The sequence below is a fragment of the Pistacia vera genome, unplaced genomic scaffold (assembly GCF_008641045.1).
Source record: "Pistacia vera cultivar Batoury unplaced genomic scaffold, PisVer_v2 Contig836, whole genome shotgun sequence".
Classification (NCBI taxonomy): domain Eukaryota; kingdom Viridiplantae; phylum Streptophyta; class Magnoliopsida; order Sapindales; family Anacardiaceae; genus Pistacia; species Pistacia vera.
Window position 1 is genome coordinate 35,875 of NW_022196708.1, and position 21,969 is coordinate 57,843.

General features: G+C 34.8%; 1 pseudogene; it reads left to right on the forward strand.

Annotated features, from left to right (window-relative positions):
- LOC116118071 lies at positions 1–21,719 on the forward strand (annotated as a pseudogene).
- Positions 21,720–21,969: the final 250 nt, after the last annotated feature.

Below are 21,969 nucleotides of genomic sequence, written 5' to 3' on the forward strand. Positions count from 1 at the left end.
ATGGTGGAAATCAAGGTTTATCGTAGATGTTTATGGTCTGAATTTGATGCAGTAATGGTAAATCTCACCTCTAGAATCATTTCTGTCTTAATGCAAAAAGCTAAGAGTGCGTTTGTTTTGTTATTTTGGATAGAATTTTGAGAATAATATTAGGTAGTTGAATATGGTGAGTGTTACGAGGTAAAATTTAAAAATTAACAAAAAAACTCATAGGTTTGCTAATTTAACTAAACACCCCAACATATAAAATTTTTGTAAAATAACAAAAACACCCCCACCCACCCACAGTGCTAGATTTCGGCTACCACTGTTGGAATCTGACTGAAAAATGGCGTTACGACGCAGACTAGTCAGATTTGGCTGATCGTGCATCCCAGATCTATGGCCAGATCTGGCTGTTGACAGCCATAAAAGGCCAGAACGACGACCATTTCTTTGGCTGTCGCTGACGGCCAAATCTAGCCATTTCCAGCCAGATCTAGTGTGGATATGATCGGAAAAGGCTAGATCAGCGAATTACCGGCCAATTCCGGTCATTTTTACGCCGTTGTGACAGATTCCGGCAACCACTGACGGTGGTTGTCAGAATCTGGCAACTATGGATGGGTGCGGGTGTTTTTGTTAATTTTTAAACTTTTTTTCTAGGGGTGTTTAATTAAATTAATAAATTTAAAGGGTTTAAAATAATTAAACAAAATAGAATAGTATTTCTCAAATAATAAAACAAACAAGTATTTTGGGAATATGATTGAGAATATGGATATGAATAACAAAACAAACTCACCCTAAGTTTTTAGAACTAAAAAGTTGTTCTTAGCAGAGATGTAGTCTAAATGATTATATGTCCCCATTTTAATTCATTTTCTTTTTGATTAGTGAAAAGTAGGCAGCCGGTAGGCAGAATTAGGTAAATGTATGTATTTTCTCCTTGCATTAAATTAATTATGTATTAGGTGGCTAATAACATTTCCAAGTGGAAACCCCCTAACCTAAAGCATCATTCGCCTGGTTGATTCAAACAACAAAGCAAAATCCAAATCCTACATTGTGATAAACTTTATATATTTATATATTTCATTATTAATTTGTTAGAAAAATTGACATTAATGTACTTAATGTTGACTAATAACACAATAATGAAATACTTGTAAAACAAAATCTACAATAACGACACAAACTGAGATAAAATAAAAATAATTGAAAAAACGGTGGAGAAAAATGAAATACAGAGACTAAGAATATCTCCAAATGACTCTTTATATGACTCAAACTCTTTATTATAAAGAGTCTATCCATAAAAATAAGAGTCCAATATGCTCTTTATCTTTAAAATATAAATTAGAGAGTGAGTTTGACTCTCCACATTTAGAGAGTCAAATTTCACTCTCTATCTTAATTTTAATTAATAAATTACAAGCTCTTATGCATTTTATTTATTAATTCTCTCTCCCATTAAGTCTCTTTTTTAGAAATAAAGAACATCTTCATTAAATTTAAAGAGTTTATTAGATTTGAATAAAAATTGTGTTATTTATATTTAAAAATTAATGAAGATACTCTTTATTTATATGAAAGACGCTCTTTAAAATAAAGAGCACCATTGGAGATGCTCTAAGAGAATAACATATTGGCAATAAAGTTCTTAGAAACTTCTCAATTTTGTTCCACACAACGTGTTTAGGCTTTAGACTAAGGGCATAGAATATGTTTGTTTTATTATTTGGAGTAGTATTTTTGAAAAAGTAGACTTAGGTTATTATTACAAGCTAGGGTTTGAAAATTACCAAGGTTTAAAAATTACCAAAACACCCTATAGGTTTGTTAATTTAGCTAAATACCCCCAACAATAAAAATTTTATAAATTAACAAAAACACTCCCATCCATCCACATTTGCTAGATTTCGACTACCATCGTTGTCAGAAGGTGGCCGAAATTTGGCGTAATGGTGCATGACCAGCTAGATTTGGTTGGTAGTGCACCGATATAACCTTTTCCAGACAGATCCACCATAGATCTAACTAGAAAAGATTAGATCTATAACCAGATCTGACTGTCAACGATGGCCATATCTTAGCCGTGGTTGTAGATTTGGCATTTTCGACCAGATCCATAGTGGATCTGGGAAGTTCAGTGCACTACTGATCAGATCCAGTCGGTAGTGAGCTATTACACCAGATTCTGACCACCTTCCGATGGTGATGACCAAAATTTGGTAAATGTGGGTAGATGAAGGTGTTTTTGTCAATTTATAAACTTTTTTATTGGGGTTGTTTAGTTAAATTAACAAACCTATGGGGGTTTAAAAATAGTTGAATATAATATGATTGAATTTTGAGAATAAGAAAACAAATATGCATTTTTGGTAGAATAGGGCAAAAAAAGTAAAACAAACGAGCTAAATTTTTAAGAAGTTCTTGAAATTGAGCTTATTGTTTTTATTTATTTATTGTCTTCCAATAGTTATGATCATTAAAGGAGTTGCAGTGAAAGTAGTAAATATTTATAAACCGATGGTAGAAATCAAGATTTATTGACGATAATATACATTAATAATTTGAGATTTACTAAATATATCGTCATAGAAATATCAAGTAAAGTAAGGTTGTGTTTGGGGACAGTACAAAGTAAGTTTGGACTATTTTAAATAATTTTTGTCCCAACCCTTTTTGGTGTCTTTCTAAGGGATTGGAGTATTGGACTAGCAATCCCAAATCCCAAAATTAACCCTAATGTAGTGGGATTACTACTTCCAGCCATAAGAATGAGTTAGCTTGGGATTGAACTAAAGAACTCTTAAATTAAGCATTGTGACTATATATAATTGACTTGAAATCATTGTTTTTATTTATTTTTTATTTTTTATTTTTGGTTATCTAATGCAAATAAATAAATGTTTTATTTTATTTATAGTATTATTTTATTAATGCACGGAACATTGAATTTTTTTTTTTTTTTTTTTTTTCATTCTCTTTTATCCAGTTGAATATGAAAATCCGAACTTTAAAAATTTGGTTCTATTTTAAGTTGTCATTCCACTTAAAAATTTAAACCAATAGTTAGGTGATGATCTAATATTATATCAGTCCAATACGGTTCTATGTCATATCTCATAGCTTTGTAATACAATTTTTGACTTAATATTATACATAATTTACAGAATCTATTACTACTAAAATCAGAATCACCAAAACCTTTAAGCCTATATACAATTTTCGATTTCAAAAATTTCAATTAATTAGGAGAAGATAATTGCTGACTGTCGAAAGAACATTGAGATCATGAAAAAAGGAAGTTCAGGCTCTTATTCTTGCAAATTTTGTTCTTCAGTATCATTTTGCTTTTATGATGTTAATCTACTGGTTAAGATGTTAGATAACGTTTTTTTTATTATTATTATTTTTTTATAACATAATAAAACTTTTAATTAAACTCATATTTTTCGTGATGATTTGCACGACTTTTAGTTCCACTATTGTATTTTGCTTGTGTAATTAGAAATATTGATTTGAGTCCATAAACTATCGTTAAAATTGAAAAATTGTATCCCGTCGTCCAATCAATGAAGCTATGTAATCTATAAATGATTGGACATATACACATGCAACTATACCCTTAAAAATTCTTATTGGCAAACAAAAAAATTAGTTCTCAAATAATCTATTAACCAATTTCTATATATGCCTTTTTAATTACTTTATAATATCATCATATAAGGCCTAAACTTTAATAAATAATTTTAAAATACGGTATAATTACATGTGAAAATTTTAAAACATTGTCACATATAAAATTAAGTCTGACAATAGTAGGTAAGATATATTATTTTACCAATTTCAAATTTAATATCAATAAAATTAATCATGTTTTTCATCCCATTTAATATTAATTTGATATATATAAATATCGATTGTCATAAAAATAATTTTAATATTTTCTGAATAAAATGAATAAATTATACCAAAGCAAGGGGAAAATGAAATAAATCCGAGGGATTTATGTTGTTTCTAAAATGTTAAAAGAAAAAAATTGTAATTTGATTAAACCTCGGAACGGATTAAGAAAATAAATTAAAATTTGATAAAAAAATTAAAAAAAAAACAAAATTAAAACTTTATTAAATATTCTACTTCAAAACCCTTTCCCGCCTAAACCACCCATCTTCGTCCCACGAACTCCGGCAACGATCTCCTCCTCCTGTTCTCAGTAAACTGTGCATTCGATTCCGATTCCGACTTAGATTTCGATTTCACTTCCGATTTCTATTTCGCATTCGATTTCGCGTTCGAGTTCGACTTACTGCTGGAGTCGTAATAGTGTAGATAGTTCACTCTGCTTCGGGATTAAGAGCTTTAATATCTCCTCTTCGGCGGTTTCTGCTCTGGATTTTGAGGTGAGATTTGAATTTCGAGTTGGTATAGTTCAGTTCTTACTCGGCGTTTTCTGAATTTTTATTGTTCGGAAAACCCTAGGTTCCTAATAATTATGGAGATTAAACTATCGTTTGCTGCCGATAGCCCTCCGCTATCGGTTATTTCTGTTGCGTAACTTGCCGGCGTCTCTTTACTGACTCAGAATTCTGGTTCTGCTCCTACTTTCCACTTCTCTAATGGGTAGTTTTTTTTGTTCTTCTTGATATGTCTCTGTTTGTTTTGGTTCTTCATATGTTGCTTAATCTCCGATTCATGATTGTGATTTATGAAGGAACTATATTAATTTTTGTTTGGTATGGGGTACTCTGTTTAGTAGCTTGATTTTTTTACTGTTTTGTTGTATTGCCTATTGGTGTATGAGTTTGAAAATATTCCCGATTCTAGGTTGAAATTCAATGACAAATATGTTCTTCGTCGATACATTGATTGAGTAGCCAATTTGTATGGGCAGAAGGCATACGAATCTGGCGAGGTAATTATCTTTAGTCTGTTTCTTTACTCCCTCTCTAACCTGGAATTGTATTTGTTATGAAAATTTGAGTTTGACAGTGTAAATTTCTTTTATATTTATGGTTCTTAGCTGGTATCTTTTGTTATGAAAATTCACGTTTAGTTGTATTTGTTATGCAAATTTAAGTTTATCTTTGTAAACTTGAGAATGCATGTAGTTACGTGGACTACTATCTTGAGAAGCTTACTTTGTGGTTGGTGATTGTTTGTCAATAGCAGATATAGCAATCTGGTCCACTCTTGCTGGTAAATGTTTCAGATTTTTCTTTTTAACTTCTAAAGTTTTATATCATGTCTCTTCATAGATGCTTAATTCTTTTATACTTTGCAGGAACTGGGCAAAGATGGGAAAGTTTAAGGAAATCAAAAAAGTACCAGAACCCGGTAAGGTGGTTCAACTCTGTAGCCACAGAATATAGTGACTCCTTGAATGAAGTCACAGCCATGTATGTTGGTAAAAGAGGTGTCAATCAACAATAAGTGAATGCAGATGTTTCTGAGAAGGGAAAAGCTTTGAAGTAGATCTTCCTGATGCTGAAATTGGTAAGGTGCGTTTGTGCTTTGCACCAGAACCAAGTGTTTATCTTCACATTGGGCACTCAAAAGCAGCAATATTAAATCAGTATTTGCCCAGAGGTACCAAGGTCAGGTGATTGTAAGTTTTGATGATACAAACCTCCAAAAGAAAGCAATGAATTTGTTGATAATCTTTTGAAAGACATTGAGACATTGGGAATCAAGTATGAAGAAGTTACCTATGCTTCAGGTTATTTCCCAGAGTTGATGGAAATGGCTGAGAATTTGATTCGACAGGGCAAGGCTTACGTTGATGATACACCACGTGAGCAAATGCAGAAAGAAGGGATGGATGGGATTCGATCAAAATGTAGGAGTGACAATGTTGAGGAATTTTTGAAGGAAATGATTTCGGGATCTGAAAGGGGTTTGCAGTGCTATCTTCGTGGGAAGTTACACATGCAAGACCCTAACAAATCTCTTCGAGATCCAGTCTATTATCGTTGCAATCCACTTTCCCACCATCACATTGGGTCAAAGTACAAGTTATACCCAAAGATATTATTTTGTATGTCTTTTGTTGATGCTAAAGGAGGAATAAAACATGCACCTTGATCTAGCGAGTATCATGACCGCAATGCTCAATATCATAGAATTCGATGGAGCCTCCTGTAAAATAGAACCAAAAAACCAACCGCAATACACACAAGAACAACAGCAAGCAAAATACACACTCTAATAAGAACTGTATCAGTATTAATAAAGAATTGAAATAATAATTGAAGAAGCAAAACACTCAAACAAATAGATTTCCAGCAATTCGAGGAGCTGGGGAGCCTCCCTTAATGACCTATGAAGAATTAACTTGATAATCACCTCACTCTCTCTCTCTCTTTACTATATACTAATTATTCTATACTCACTGACATCAAAACTATCCTCTAAATATCAACCACGTGTATATTCTTTTAACAAACTCACTCACACTCTCCACACTCACTGCCTCTTCACACTCTTTGCCCTTAATGCCTATTCTTACCTTTCAACTTACAAACCTCGCTAATGGGTGGTCTATCAATACCCCCCCTGTTAGTATAAGGAAGTATTTTGTTATTGTTAAGTACTTTGGTTTAAGGGAGAATATTGAGTATAAGAGTGAATGAGAAGAGTGTTTTTGTAAAGATTACAAATAGTGTTAGTGTTAGTAGGGTTTGTTTTGTAAAGTTCAAAAGTTGTGATTAAATGTTGGCGTTTTGTAGACTTTGTAGCTGTTATATAAGAATAGAGTGTTCTATTTTGTAAGTCAGTTATTTAGTTAATAATACTTACTCCTTTCTTCAGCTCTTTAGCTTGAGCTTCTTCCCTCGCAAATACTTTTCTGTTTTGCATTTTATTTTCAATTCTGTACTAAAATCTACATGGTATAAGAGCTATAGACAAGCGTCAATGGCTAAATTGAATCCTGGATCTTCCAATTTTACTTTGAAACCAGAAATGGAACAAGCTGGATGTGCAAATGCAAACAATTCAGCTGTGCATGCAACACTTCCCATGATTTTGGTGAAGCTTGAGGAGAGGAACTACAGTCACTGGCGATCTCAGATTTTTCAAGCTCTAGCATCTCATGAACTTGATGGTTTCATTACCGGTGAGAATATCTGTCCACCTATATTTCAAGTTGGAAAATCTGTTGAATCTGAGGAAGTAGTCAAAGAACCAAACCCTAAGTATTTTAATTGGAAAAAGACAGATCAGTTTTTAGTAAGCTGGCTTTTATCTTCAATTTCTGAATCCATGTTTAGACATGTTGCTAAGTGTACCAGTTCATATGAAATTTGGAACACCTTGGAGTTACATTTTCAATCCTATTCTAAAGCCAGAACCCTACATCTTAGAAATCTATTACAAACCACTAAGAAAGGTGATCTGAGTGTTAATGAGTATGTACTAAAGATGAAAGAGCTAGGAGATGAGTTAGTGGCTAGTTGTGTTAATCTTGGAGATGAGGAATTGTTGTTGTATATTCTGGATGGTTTAGGACCAGAATATGATGTAGTGATCGCAAATCTGACTTACAACAATAGTAATGCAAGCATTCAAGAAGCTCAATTCATGATTCACAAGCATGAAATAAGGTTAGAACGACAACATAATGCTGTGTTACATTTCCACGAGCACTTTAATTCTGCTCTTTTTGCCTCAAAACAAGAGAATGCTAACTCATTTGCATCACCTTTGCTTAATGGTTCACTTGGTCTTAAAATGCTAGTACAAAATTTTCCAGCTCCTTCTCTTGGCTATACTTATCAGAATAACCCTAACATTGGTGTCCCTACTTCTGGTATTGTTCATTCTACAACTGGTAATGTTGATTTTGAAAACAATAGCTATCAAGGAGCAACCTTTAGTAGACCTGGTTACCTGCCTAATACACAACCCTTCAATGCTAGAGAATTTTAGTTTAATAACAGTATGATTAAAGGCAGAGGTAGAGGTCGGGGTTATTTTAAGCCAAGGTTAATTTTCCAAGTGTGTGGCTAACCAGGACACTCAGCCATACAATGTTACCATATATTTGATCAAGAATATTAGGGTTTTGTTCCCTCTTCCTATAATCCTCAAACACAGCCCAATGCCTAGAATTCATAAGCTCCCTTTTCAAATACGTTATCTGAAAGACCTGTTGAATTTGCTTAGGCCTTGTTTGCCAATCACTATACACCAAGTCATAATAACTTTTCCAACCATACACCAAACAGTTCCAATTTCCTTGTTTCAAATAATTCCCTCATTGGTTTCCATGATTACTCTGTTCTTGCAGCACCAAAACACCCTCATTACTCAAGTGCAAGTGTACCCTTTCCTTCTCCAGTAAATCATCAACATCATTCTGGTCCTACTTATCAACACAATCCCACTGTTGATTTTTCTGTTTTTCACTTATCAAGAGCTACCAATGACACATCTCTTACATTAGTAGCCTGTTACCAAGTTGTTGCCACACCTCAAACTCTTTAGGATCAGTCTTGGTATTGGGCTCTGGGGCCTCAAATCATATGACAACTGATGGATCAAATATGGTGCTCAAATCTGCTCATCTAGCAGACTCTAAAGTACAGGTTGGTAATGGGGAATCCATTCCCATCACTCATTAAGGTATGATGCTAATACACTCTTATGATGCAAATAGACTTATTCATCTTAGGGATGTATTATGTGTTCCTAGAATTGCAAAGAATTTGCTTAGTATTTCACAAATTACTAAGGACAATACTGTGATTGTGGAGTTTCATTCCAGTCATTGCTTGGTAAAGGACAAACACATTAGAGATGTTCTGCTTCAAGGCACGGTTAAGGATGGATTCTATTAGCTTGAATTCACACACACTGGTAACTCACCCTTAGATTCTATCTTTTGTCCCTCTACTACACTATTGTCATTAGAAAAATCTACTTCTCCTGCCACAGAAGTTGCTACTACTGGTTTTTCTATTGATTGTCACTTTTCTAGGAATTTAAATAAAGCTGCAAATGCAGATTTGTTCATGCTATGGCATTCAAGATTAGGACACCCAAATGTTAGAACTCTTAATGTTGTTTTGAACAGAATGAATGTAAAACATTCCTTGATTGGAAATAAAAATTTATTTTGTGAAACATGTCAATATGGTAAACTGCAACAATATCAATTTCCCGCTTCTATTTCTAGTGCCAAAGTCTTTTTAGAGCTGGTGTATTCAGATCTGTGGGGTCCAGCTCTAGTTAATTATAGGGAAGGTTTTAGATATGATATCATTTTTGTGGATGATTTTAGTAGATTTGCTTGGATCTACCCATCGAAACTTAAATTCGAGGCTTATTCAACATTTGTCCAGTTCCATTGCTTTGTAGAAAAACAGTTAGGATATAAATTGAAATGTCTACAAATCGATTGAGGAGGAGAATATATGACTTTTACTGGTTATCTACAGTATAATGGAGTTATGTTTAGGTATTCATGTCCCTATTTGCACCAACAAAATGGGAGGGTTGAGAAAAAAAACATAGGTCCATTATAGAGTTTGGATTGTCCCTCTTGGCTCATGCTCATATGCCTTTAAAACATTAGTGGGTAGTCTTTAGTACAACAACTTATTTGTTCAATAGACTACCTACTTCAGTCCTTGAGTTTGCACTCACCTTACTTCACATTGTTTAATCAAGAACCTGATTACTCTAATTTGAAATTCTTTGGATGTAGCTGCTACCTCTACCTAAGACCTTACAACAAACATAAACTTACTTATCACACTGAAAAATGTGCTTTCCTTGGCTATAGTCTTTCCCATAAGGGGTACATCTGTCTTGCTTCTATAGGCAGAATTTACATTATTAGGCAAGTTAGGTTTAATGAGGCAAAATTTCCCTTTAAAACTGGTTTTACCTTCCCTACATCTATTGACTTTACCTCACAAAATGACCCTTCTATGAATACATCTGCTACCCCTTGGACTTTACCACAACTAGCCTCTACATTCTCAACATTAACAACCCTTTTGATTTTGTTCCAGAACATCCATGGCCTGTTGATTCCCCAAAGACATTACTAATTACTAATTTTGATTTAAAATCTCCAAGACATGATGTCTCACATGGTGTTTCGCCTACAAATGTTGTTTCACCAGCTGTGTTAGATTCTTCTAAGTCCTCAAGAAAAGAACAATCTAATTGTAGTTTGTCATCTCTGTTTGATACACATCATCAATCAGCATCTTCACATAGAACTTTCCCTGGTATTCAATTAGAAGTTGTACTACCTTGTACTTCTAATTCAACACTGAATACTCATCCCATGCTCACTGGGTCTAAGATTGGTAGTTCTAGGCCAAACCTTGATTTTACTGCCTATCAAGTTGCTGTGACTAACACTGTCATTCTTCCAGAACCTAAATCTATCATAGAAGCCCTACTTAGTCTTGAGTGGAAGCAAGCTATGGACCCTTAAAATCAGGCTTTATTGAAGAATAATACATGGGAACTTATTCCCTACGAAGAAGGAATTAATGTGGTAGGTTGCAAATGAGTTTTTAAAACCAAATTGAATTCAGATGGTACTCATTCAGAAGTACAGAGCTAGGTTATTGCCAAAGGCTTCCAATAGACTCCTGGTGTAGATTATTTTGATACTTTCTCACCGGTAGTCAAAGTAGTAACAATCAGAGTTATGTTGTCCTTAGCAGTGCATTGAAATTAGACCATTTAGCAGTTGGATGTTAATAACGCTTTCTTGAATGGAGACTTGATAGAGAAAGTGTTTATGTTACCCCTTGAAAGCTACTCTGGTTTTGCAGTAAATAAGAAAAATCCTCAGCAGGTTTTTCGATTAAATAAAGCTTTGTATAGACTCAAACAAGCTTCTAGAGCTTGGTTTCATAAACTGAAATCTACATTTATTGATTGGTGTTTTGAGAATTCAGTTTCAAATGTGATTTTTTTTTTTATATAGAAAAGAATCTACACTAATGTATCTATTAGTTTATGTAAATGATATCCTTTTGACAGGAAATAATGCTAAACTCATTTCTACTTTCGTTGCTGATTTGGATAGTAAATTTGCTCTTAAAGCTCTTGGGGTAGTGAAATACTTTATAGGATTTGAAGTTAAACAAAATGCTACTGGTCTACTTCTGACTTAGACCAAATATACTCAGGATCTTCTAATAAAAACGGGAATGGTAGAGTCTAAACCATGCTCTACTCCTATGGCTATTGGACTCAAGCTTGGGAAAGAAGGTAATAAAGTTTTTTATCAGCCTACTCTCTACAGAAGCATCATTGGTGGCCTACAGTACTCAACCTTGTCTAGACTAGATTTAGCCTTTGCCGTGAACAAGTTTAATCAATTCTTACAGTAGCCTACTGAGGTTCACTAGGCAGCCTGTACAATGGTCCTAAGGTATGTTAAAGGCACTCTACAACATGGTATTCTTTTTACCAAGAAGCAGCCTTTTACCTTAGAAGCTTTTGTCGACACTAATTGGGCTGGAGATGAAACAGTTAGGAGATCAACCAGTGGTTACAATGTGTTCCTTGGTGGTAATTTGGTTTAGTGGTCTTCTAAAAAACAAAAGGTAGTATCATTGTCTTCCATAAAAGCTGAGTATAGATCACTCAATCAAGCTACCATTGAGCTGGTATGAATTCAAAATTTGTTCACAAAATTGGGCATTCATATTAGTCACACTCCAATTATTCGGTGTGATAACATGAGTGCTGGAGCACTCTCTTCCAATCATGTGTTCCATGCCCGAACAAAGCACATTGAGATTGATGTGCACTTTGTTTGGGAATTAGTTACCAAAAAGTTGTTACATGAACAATATATTGCTTCTGAATATCAAGTTGCAGATGTCTTAACCAAGGCTCTTCCTAGTTCTAGATTTACTATGTTACAAGAGAAGCTAAATGTTACATATGAACTTCCCACTAATGAGGGTGTTGAGTGTGTTAATAATGCCCAAAATGAGTAGTTTATTATTGCTATACTCCTGGTTATTGCAAGCATGATTTACTGATCAATGCTACATTTAGTTGTTTGCAGGTCTGTTATGCATAAATGTTGTGAGCAAGACAAGTCCTAGTTTACTTCTCAGTATTACATATTGTTGATTTGTAGTTGACCTGCTGAGTAATTGGAAATTTGCCGAATATTGACAAATGTGTGTAAAGTTGGTTAGCAATTGGACATTATGATGAAGGTAGCAGTAAAGTTGCTAAGCAACTAAGAATTGAAGCAGTTTTAGGAGCTTTGTTAGTTGAAGTGAAGTACAATAAAGTGTTGAGGATTCTAAAAATCTAGAAAAATGAAAATAGATGAAGATGAAAATAGCTGACGAATGTTTGGTTTAAGGTGGAATGTTAGTATAAGGAAGTATTTTGTCATTGTTAAGTACTTTAGTTTAATGGAGAATATTGAGTATAAGAGTGAATGAGAAGGGTGTTGTTGTAAAGGTTAAAAATAGTGTTAGTGTTAGTGTTAGTAGGACTGTTTTGTAAAGTTCAAAAGTTGTGATTAAATGGTGGTGTTTTGTAGACTTTGTAGCTGCTATATAAGAACAGAGTGTTTTGTTTTGTAAGTCAGTTATTTAGTTAATAATAGTTACTTTTTTCTTCAGCTCGAGCTTCTTCTCTCTCAAATACTTTTCTGTTTTACATTTTATTTTCAATTCTGTACTGAAATCTACACCCCCTTTGAAGAGCCACCTTGTCCTCAAGGTGGAAGTGAGGAAATTGGGTGTTGATGACCTCAAAAGGTTCCCACGTAACGTCAAATGAGGGTAGATCTTGCCAACTGATGAAGACCTCCTTGGAACCATCAAGAAGGGTCTGCATAGCTAGGGCCTCGACTGGTTGAACCTGGAGTTCTAGGTCTTCCATGAGAAAAAAAGGTAGAGGTTCAATGGGCATTGAACTTGCAGGTTGCACCTCAGTTGTGAAACGTGAAAAACGGGATTAATACAGGTTGTAAGGGGTAGTTCCAGCTTGTAGGCCAGCTGATTGATTTTTTTCAGCATTGGAAAGGGCCTATAAAACCTTGGACTAAGTTTTTTATTCAAGTTCTTGGCCAAAGACTTAAATTTGTAGGGTTGGAACTTAAGGTAAACATGATTACTTGGAGAAAATTGGATATCCCATTGGTGGTGGTCTGCATGTTCTTTCATGTGGACTTGTGCAACTTTCAGGTTATGTTTGAGTTCTTGGATGATGGCATTGCGTTCAATAATCTGGTGGTTCACATCCTCCAATGGAGAGGGCAATTGCTGAGCTTAAGGAGGATCAGTGGGTCACGATCATGTAAAGCCTTGAAGGGGGTCATCTTGGTCGAACGATGATATGTCGTGTTGTACCAAAACTCAGCCCAAGACAACCAATTTGGCCACTGACGTGGTTGTAAATTGCAAAAACAGTACATATATGCTTTCAACCATCTATTCACCACTTCGGATTGGCTATCCGTTTAGGGGTGGTATGCAGAGCTAAATTTCAAAGCTGTTTCAAAAACTTTGAAAATCTCTTACCAAAATTGGCTCATAAAAAGTTTGTCTCGGTCAGAAATTATAGAGGAAAGCCATAAATTTTCACAATCTCCTTCGTAAAAACCAAGGCCACTTCCTTGGCATTGTAAGGGTGGGATAGGAGAAGGAAATGGTTGTACTTGGTGAGTCTATCCATTACCACCAAAATGCTATCAAACCCCTTAGCCCTTGAAAGGCCGCCAATGAAGTCCATCATCAAATCATCGAACACTTGAGATGGAATGGGAGGAGGTTGAAGTAGCCCCACAGGTTTCAGAGTTGAATGCTTGTTGACTTGACATATGGAACAAGTTTTCACAAAATTCTGAACATAATGCTTCATACCTATCCAATAAGTCATGTTTGCCACCCTTTTGTATGTCCGAAAGAATTTGGAGTGACCTTCTGCTGGACTAGAATGAAACTCAATCAGTAATTTAGGAATAAATAGTAAGCTTTTAGGCAAAAATAACCTGCTCCTGTACAATAAACAGCCATGGCAGAGCTTTAATTGGGTCGGCTATTTGGATCCACATTAGGTCCTGAATAATGTGTTGAAGCTTGGGATCTTATTAAGCTCCATTAGTCAAGTCCTCAAATTCTACGAACTGGATAACTAATAGAGAATTTAGTTCTAGTCCCTCCTCCCTTCTTGATAAGGCATTAGCCACCTTATTGGTGATTCCTGATCAATAATGGATGTCAAACAAAAAACCCATCAGCTTGGACAACCATTTTTGCTGCTCTAGAGTCTTAATCCATTGATCCTTGAGGAATTGTAGACTTCTCTAATCAATTTTGATAATGAACTTCCTTCCTAACAAGTAAGGACTCCATTTGTGCACCACAAAGATGACGACCATTAACTCTCTCTCATAATCTGATTTTTGTTTAGCTTGGGGTGAAAATGCGTGAAAATGCCTTACTCAAGTAAGCTATCGGGCATGATTGTTGGACTAAAATTGCCCCCATGCCTTGGCCCGACGCATCTGTTTGCACTCAAAAGGAATCTCGAAATTAGGGGCTGCCAAAACTAGAATAGAGGTCATAGCCTCCTTAAACTTTTCAAAGGCATGTTGTGCCCTACCACTCCAACTAAAGGAGTCTTTCTTGAGCAACACAGTGAGAGGTTGGGCTATACTCCCATACCAAACCTTTGGTAGTACCTCGTAAGCCCCAAAAATCCACGTAAACGTTTCACCCTTGTTGGAATTGACCAAGAAACCATAGCTGCAATTTTCTGGGAGTTGACCTTTACACCCTTAGCCGAGATTAAGTGGCCCAAGTACTCTAGTTTTTGCTGCCCAAATAAATATTTCTTCTTATTTACTACCAAGTTGTTCTCCTCCAAAATCCGAAGGGCCTATCGGAGGTGTGTTAAGTGGGACTCTAAATCAGGGTTGTGGATGAGAATATCATTTAAAAAAAAAAAAAAAAAAAAAAACCAACACAAATTTCTGCATGACTGGCTTAAAGATGGTGTTCATTAGTGAGTGAAATGTGAAAAGGGCATTAGTCAAGCCAAAAGGCATGATGAGGAACTCATAGTGCCCTTCATCATTTCGTAATGTTGTTTTGGGAATGTGACCCTCATTGACTCTAATTTGGTGGTACCTCGGTCTAAGATCCAACTTAGAGAATATGGTTGCCCTTGCGAATTCATCCAACAACTCTTCGATGGTGGGGTTGGGAAATTTGCCAAGGATGGTTACTTCATTTAGGGGCCTATAGTCTACACAAAACCTCCAACTTCCATATTTTTTCTTAACTAACAACACTAGGCTAGTGAACGGGCTAGTACTAGGCTGGATAATTATTGATGTTAACATCTCTTCCACCAACTTTTCAATTTCATTTTTTTGGAAATAGGGGTACTTATAGGGTCTAATGTTGGGGGGTTGGGCTATCTCTTTAAGGGTTATGGCATGGTCTTGAGGACGTTGTGGGGGTAGTTTGGATGGCTGATCGAATAGGTAGGTATAGTGATCCAAAATTGTTGTAACTCTAGGATCTATATCTTTTCCTTTTGGTACCACCAAGTATCCTCCCTCGGTGTTATTAATTGACTGTAACATGGATTTAAGGGAAACCATTGTCTTCACCAAAGAGGGATCTCCCTGTAGGCTAACTCTTGCACCATCCACCTCAAACTTCATTGTCAACTTCTTCCAATTGGCACACACATCACCTAATGAACTCAACCATGTAACAACCAACACAACATCAATACCTCCTAACTCAAAAGGGAAAAAATCTTGCACAATTTTGACCCTTTGTACCTCCAATTGAACCCTCTTACACACCCTTTCACCTTTCACTATGACCCCATTGCCAATCATTACACCAAACAACTTACCTTTTTCAACTGGAATTCCCAACCTATGCACCAAATCATGGGAAATAAAATTATGGAAGGCCCCACTTGCAACCAGCACCACCATATCAGTGTTCCCGATTCCCCCCTAACCTTCACGGTTTTGTCAAAAGTTATACCCACAATAGAATTCATAGATAGGGCCAAAGCATTACCTTCCAAGTTGGGTATCTCATTGCCGTCAGGTTGGGTTCACCTTTCTCAGAGTTGTCATCTTCCCACGCCTAAAGAATTTGTAATTACTTGCTTTTACAACGATGACTGAGACCAAATTTTCATCACATCGAAAACAAAGTCCCTTTCCCCTCTTATACTAGATATTGGCCTCTAAAAGATGCCATAAATTTTCTCAACTAAAGCTCGAAGCCCCTGTCTCTGGCATTCTATCTCTTCTTTCTAGTGGTTGAGTCGATATAAAGTAGGGATGGGCACGAGCACGGGTCGGGGTTGGGACCCCTGTCTCCAACCTCGGCTCGAAAGCTCAAGGGGATTCCCCGTTCTCGGCCCGTAGCCTATTCAAGGAATTCGAGGAATCCCCGAATGAAGCCCAATTCCCAGACGGGGAAATTCGGGGATTCCCCGAATTCCCCGTTTGGGGGTTTTATGTTTATTCTCTCCTTGAACTTGCCTTATTACCATTTTCTCCAAATTACAATGTACCATCTAAAAAGAAATTAAATCTATAATGTAAATATTAAACATAAAGACTATCATACTAAATTGATAATATATTACAATATATGACATATTTATAATCAAAATATTCAAAACATTAGCTGCTAAAAAGACCCCCACAATCTACATAAGTAGAATCAATACATCACACTATCAAGATTCAACATTCAAGAGTAACACCTAGATGGCTAAACCATAGTAGACAGAACCTAATATTCCATTTCCATGTCCAGCCCACAAATAACGTGCAGACAAATTTTAGATTATTACAAACCTAAAAAAAATCTAAACCATATTAAATTCCATACAATTAAAATATGGAGAACTAAACCTGTCACTTATGAAATCCAAAACTTTTCACCAAAAGTATCCATATCATCAAAATTATACCACTTCGATTTCCTCCTGAACAAGTGAAAAATATAAATTAGATGATACTTAAGTAACATGTACACAATTTTTAACTATCATACAAATGAATAAAGAAGAGGAAAGAAAAAGAATATATTACAAAATACAAATCTATAATACCTAATTGTCTGCATCACTATCATCATAAACTAATGAACCATATCCTAGCCCTGGGCCTAACATAGTAATAATAATAAACATTAACAACTAGCATATGTTTATAGGTTTTTTAATTTTTAATGTAGAAGAAGCAAAAATTTCTTTTTGATTACCTTTGATGTGTAGTGCAGTTTGCAGTTTGCACATGCAAACTACACAGCAAATGCAAAAGCAAACTACATTTGCTTGTGCAATCTGCAGTGCAATTTGCTTGGCAATTTGCAGCGTTGTTTGCTGTTTTCACAAGCAAACTGCACAGCAAGTGCAAACATAAACTACACTACAGTTTGCTTGTGCGAACTATAGTGCAGTTTGCACTTTGTACACTACACAATAGATGCAAACATAAACTGCAAATACAAAATCTTCAAGCACATAAAATTTTCAATCACACGAACCAATCTAAACCCTTAAACCCCACATAAAATCTTCAAGCATAACTATGGTGCATAACTCACTCAATCAATCTAAATGGCACATAAAATCTTCACTCATACGAACCACAACTGATGAAAGCCCGAAACTTTAAAGGAAAACAAACCTCTTTTTCTTGAATCTTGATGCAAAGGGCATGGAGAAAGAAGAGGCGAAGAACCACCGATGAAATGTAGAGGCCAGAATTGGCAAAGAGGCGATGATATTCCGATGAAGGCTTGACGATGAAGAGGCGGACCAGGCGACAGCGTTTTAACTAGTTAAGGGATTTAGGGTTTCAACTTTCAAACTTTGAATCCATTATTCCATTGTGAGTTGAGTTGAGTTGTGCATTTGGGCATAATTTGTGTTTATAAATGAAGGGCAAAACTGTTATTATGAAAACATAACAAGGACAAATGGTAATTACGTAATGGAAATATGGAATTGAAAATTTGAAATAATGATTAAATCATTTAATTTAAATGAACGACAAGGTCCACAAAGACTTTATTTATAATGATTAAAAAAAAATTATAATGATTTATGAATTTATCATAATCAATAGCGGATCCAGAAATTTCTGTTAGGATAGACCAAAATAAAAACTAATTATACATTAATATTTTTGACCATTAATATTTCTGTTAGGGTAGGCCAAAATCTAGAAATTGTACATATTAGTATTTTTTTTGTTAAGATGCCCACCCTCAACAAGTATTGGATCCACCCTTGGTTAATGATTATAATGAATTCAAATATCAAAATGATAATTATGATACATTATACATATTTATAAATATATTATATATTAACAATATAATAAAAAATGTATAATGTATAATTTTTGTTTTATAACATATTTTGTATAATGTATAATGTATATTGTATTATAATAAATTCTATATAAAGATTACGATATATATTATAACGTCTCATTAATATTCTAAATAATACATACATACATACATACATACATACATACATACATATATATATATATATATATATATATATCTATATATATATATATATATATATATATATATATATAATATATATATATATATATATATATATATATATAATATATATAAGTATTATAGTAAATTCTAAATAAAAACTACCATATATATTATATAAATTCTCAATAAATGGCTATTCTAATATAACAAGGCAATTAGACAATAGAATTGAAATAATGATCAATGAGGGACAAAAAAAAAAAAAAAAAAAAAAAAAAAAATTGTAATGATTTTTGATTTATTATAATCAATCAAAGTACCAGATTATCTATTATACATATATAACATATATATTATGTATTAACATATGATTATAGATAATATCATATTATGTATAATATATAACATATATATGTTATATAGATTATATTTATATACCATAATGTACAATGTATAACTTTTGTTTCATAGCATTAACATATTATATATATATATATATATATGTTGGGCTGGGGATTTTGAGGCGGGGACAAAATGGGGCCAGGCCGGGGCAGGTCCCTGCCCCGACCTGTCCTTGAATTCCAAGACTAATTTTGGGCCTGGCCTCGGTCTAAATCTTGAAGATTTGGGTAAACTCCGCCCCATTTGGGCCGAGTCGAGGCAGTTCACTGTGGGGTTGGGTTTTATGCCCCTCCCTAACGTAGAGTGGAAGGATTCTGGGTTTTTTGATGAGTTGGGCTACCAAACAAGTCGAGTTAAATCTGGGCTGCTGGATACTCTAAAATAAGGCTCTCTTATACCTTGGGCTAACATTTTTCTAGAACCCAATTTTTTTTCCTCCACCCTATGGGCCTGCTCAATAACCTCTTGAAGTGAATTGGGCCTCATCAATCGCAACTCAACTCTAATCTCTTTCGTAAGCCCATTGACAAAAACTCCCATTAACATTTCCTCACCCAACTCTTTCAACGACGTCGTATGAGCTTCAAATTCTTCCCTATACTCAGTCACCGTTGATGTTTGCTTCAGTGCCACTAGAGTTTCATGCATAGAACCTTGGAATGACGGTCGAAATCTGGAGATTAAAGCTGCCTTAAATCCTTCCACGACCTGAATGGTTCTCGCGATTCTTCTCATTGGTACCAATTCAATGCTCTTCCCTTCATACACACGACGGCAGCTTCTACCATCTTCGACGCTTCATACCGATTAATGGAAAAATAACTATCTACCTAAAATGTCCACCCAAATGGATCCTTTCCATTGAAAATTGGAAGCTCAAGCTTCCTGAATTTCTTATCCTCTTTTCCGGTATCTCCTTTATTTTCTCACCCCTGTTCTCGGTCGACTCTGGAATTGTGATTCTCCAAGGACGATGAGGACTTCTCCATCTCTCGATATCGTTTTTCATCCCTATCTTCCCTCATCCGCATTAACTCTCGCATCTTCGTCAAATACTCCTTAATGCTACCCAAATCGGTCTTCATTAAACTCATGTCCTCCTTCACCGATTTCATTTCTTTCTCCACATTATCCATTCTGTTCTCCATCTTAGATTTTACCATTCCCCAGCCAAGCTCTAAAACCAATTTGATGGAGCCTCCTATAAAATAGAACCAAAAAATCAATCAGAATACACACAAGAACAACAAAAGGCAAAACACACTCTGATAAGAATTGTATTAGTATTAATAAAGGATTGAAATAACAATTGAAGAAGCAAAATACTCAAATAGATAGATTCCCAACAATTTGAGGAGTGGGGAGCCTCCCTTAATGACCTGTGAAGAATTTACTTGATAATCACCTCTCTCTCTCTCTCTTTACTATATACTAATTATTCTATACTCACTGACATGAAAACCATCCTCTAAATATCAGCCACATGTATATTCTTTTAACAAACTCACTCACACTCTCCATACTCACTGCCTCTTCACACTCCTTACCCTTAACGCCTATTCTTGCCTTTCAACTTATAGACCTTACTAATGGGTGGTTTATCAGAATTCAAGAGGATATGGGAGTAAAGAAGTTCACAGTTATGAGTTTAGCTAGTTGAATATGGTTTATACACTTCTCAGCAAGCGTAAACTTTTGTGGTTTGTTCAAAATGGAAAGGTTGATGGGTGGTATGATCCTTGTTTTCTAATTGTTCAAAAATTATGTGAAGGGGTCTGAAAGTTGAGGCGTTGATACAATTATACTTGAACGGGTAAAACTTTATGTTATACTTTAATGTAATGCTCATAGATGATTATAGTTTGTTTAATACGAACATTAACTTCTTTGTCCTTCTCTTTTTTAAGAGGCTTAAAAAATCCAAATCTCATGGAATGGGACAAACTTTGGACTATAAATACAAAGATTATTGATCCTGTGTGTCCTAGATTTGGCCCTTAACAATGTTCTTGATGAACCATTTATTTGTATCATTCCATGGCATAAGAAATATGAAGGTGTTGGAGAGAAAGCTACAACATACACAAATAAGATATGGATAGACAAAGCTGATGCCATATCCATCTCAGTAAATGAGAAATTTACCTTATGGATTGGAGGAATGCCATAGTGAAGTAAATAAGTACAGGTCAAAATGGGAAAATTACACAATTAACAGGTATTCTGCATTTGAAGGATCCATCAAGACCACAAAGTTGAAGCTTACCTGGCTACCTGAAGCAAATGAATTAGTTAACCTTAGATTGATGGGATTTGAGTAATTAATCATGGAGAAGAAGGTACACTTAATAAACTGATAATCGAAACTTTTTATTTTGTTATTTTTGTTGTTATAAACTCTACAACCTCGTAGTATTTTTGCATTGATGTGAACTTATTTGTTACTCTTATTATCTGTATTATTTGTCATATAATCCATAAACAGATTTGTTTTAGCTAGTGTACTGAAAATGATTTGACATAGTGATTGGTACTTGTGACCATTTTGGATGCAACTCGAAGAAGCAGAAGACTTCCTTGATGTGCTCAATCCATGCACAAAAATCAAGACTTAAGCAGTTGGAGATTCTAACATGTGGAATCTGAAACATGGAGACATTTTACAACAGTAGAGGAAGTGCTACTACAGATGTGATCCCGCTCACAAGACCTTCAAAGCCATCAAACAGTGTTGAAGTGAGACCTTTCACATTTGAGGTGTTCAATACTCTAGATCCTGAAAATCCTGTTGATTTTTGTATTCAATGAAACCATGATTTGGAAGTTTTTCACATTTGAGGTGTTTAATACTCTAGATCCTAAAAATCTTGTTGATTTTTGTATTCAATGAACCATGATTTGGAAGTTTGGAACTCTCTCTCTCCCTGTTTTTATGTCTTGTATTTGGTTACAGATACATTGTTGACTTAATTTATTGATTTACTTTTCTCTAGACATCGTGGATTGAACTTTTAATTTGCCTTTTTTTTTTTTGGGGTCTAAATTTATTGAAATTACT